The sequence below is a fragment of the Erinaceus europaeus genome, chromosome 16 (genome assembly GCF_950295315.1).
Source record: "Erinaceus europaeus chromosome 16, mEriEur2.1, whole genome shotgun sequence".
NCBI lineage: Eukaryota > Metazoa > Chordata > Mammalia > Eulipotyphla > Erinaceidae > Erinaceus > Erinaceus europaeus.
The window spans coordinates 70,964,412-70,966,642 of record NC_080177.1 but is presented as its reverse complement, the minus strand read 5'-3'; positions in this window follow the sequence as shown (position 1 = coordinate 70,966,642).

Genomic DNA, 2,231 nt, shown 5'->3' with positions numbered 1-2,231 from the left:
TTTTTGAGAAAAAAACAACATATGCTCAAATAAGGTAAGCCACTCAGAAATACAGACCCACTTAAAAAATTTAAAAAAATTTATTTTTATTATCATTTTTATTATTACCAGAGTACACCTCAGTTCTGGTTTATGCTGGTATGGGTAATTGAACCTGAGACCTCAGAGCCTCAGGCCTTAGAGTCTGTTTCTCTAACCATTATAAATATCTCCCCCAGCCTCTTTTATTTACTTATTTTTATTATAATCAGAGAGAGAAAGAGAGAGAGGTGCACAGAGAGGAGACACTGCTCAGCTCTGGCTTTTGGTGGTGCTGGGGATTGAACCTGACACCTCGATGCCTCGGGCATAGTAATCTTCTTGCACAACCCTGATGCTGTCTCCCCAACTCTCAAGTATACAAATCTCCACTCGGATTTTTGTTTGCTTGTTTGTTTGTTTTTACCCTTGCGCACTGTAATGTGTGCGCTTAGCTGGGTGCATCACTGTCTGGCTCCGAACTTTAAACCTATTTTATCCATGTTCTGTCAAAGCTTGGCCATTATTATTATTAACATTTATTTATTTATTTATTCATTCATTCACCAAAGCATGGCTCATCTCTGGCTTATGGTGGTACAGGGAATTGAACCTGGGGCTCTGGAGCCTCAGGCATGAAAGTCTCTTTGCATAACCATTATGCTATCTAGCCCTGTCCAGATTTGCCATTAACTCTCTCCTGTAAGACTTAAAAAAAAACAAAAATAAACAGGCAGTAAGTCTTTCCACCCAATGTCATGTTATCCTTTTTGTGTCTAAAGATTTGCTCATTTTAATCAAACATAAAGTCAAATTCTCTCTCTCTCTCTCTCTCAAGCACTGCTCAGACTGAACCTGGGAGTCCTGAGCCTCAGGCATTAAAGTCTGTTGTACAATCTTTGTGTCTCCCTAACACTTTGTTATTCTTTTTTTCTTTCTTTTCTTTTCTTTTTTTTTTTTTTAAAGTGAACTAAGTAGCAGTTGTGACTTGTTAGTTTTAAGTATTTTCATTACAGGAAAGCAGTGGTGGTTGGGCTTTTTGTCCCCCAGTGTTCCTGCTGGTGCTCGGGTGCCTGCAGTAAGAACCCACTGCTCCCGGAGGCACTTTTCCATTGTTGTTGGACAGGACAGAGGGAATTGGAGAGAGGACAAGAAGACGGAGACGGGGAGAGAAAGGTAGACACCTGCAGACCTGCTTCACGGCTTGTGAAGTGATCCCCCTGCGAGTGTGTGGGGGGGTTCGAACTGGGATCCTTGAGCCAGTCCTGGTGCTTTGCACCATGTGCGCCTAACCCGATGTATTACTTGCTTGGCCCTGGTGGTTGGGTTTTTAAAAGTTGGCCACATTACTTTTCTGGTTGCAGACATGGATGTCCTCCCACCTTTCTCTACCTTCAGAGAGTGCAGAGGACTGAAGCTCCCACACTAATTTCTTGGGAAACTCTTGAGCACTCAATAGGTCTGACTGCCAGGGGATGGGGTGGTTTTTCTGCTGCTGCAAAGATGTGATGTTGAGTTCTGCATGTTTGGAAGCCTGGTTTGGTCAGGTCTCTCTAGACTGATTGAGCTTCGGGAGACTCTTTCAATCCCCGAGAGAATGACTTGTAAACTGATGTGCTGATTTACAGAGGAAATTCTCATTCCCATGACTGAAATGGTGCAACCATTATCTATGGCAAGTTACTAATATCAAGGTGTCTGGGGTCAAATATTAACCATGCATATGTATGGATTTTAAATCAGAACCAAGGGAACTTGATGGAACACAGTTCTGTCAGTAATAGGTCTCACTAAATGGCACCTGCTAAGTCACTTGGTTCCTTGATCTAATTCACTCTTTCTTTCAGATACAATATCTTTTTTTTCTTTTAAATTTAAAAAATATATTTATTTTCCCTTTTGTTGCCCTTGTTTTTTAACATTGTTGTGGTTATTGATGTTGTTATCGGTGGATAGGACAGAGAGAAATAGAGAGAGGAGGGGAAGACAGAGAGGGGGAGAGAAAGATAGACACCTGCAGACCTGCTTCACCGCTTGTGAAGTGACTCCCCTGCAGGTGGGGAGCCGGGGGCTTGAACCAGGATCCTTATGCTGGCCCTTGCACTGTTGTGCCACGTGCACTTAACCTGCTGCGCCACTGCCTGGCTCCCTCAATATCTTTTATTTTCCTCTGGAAAGTAGTGGATGTATTGATTGAGTTTTACTCTTTTCCT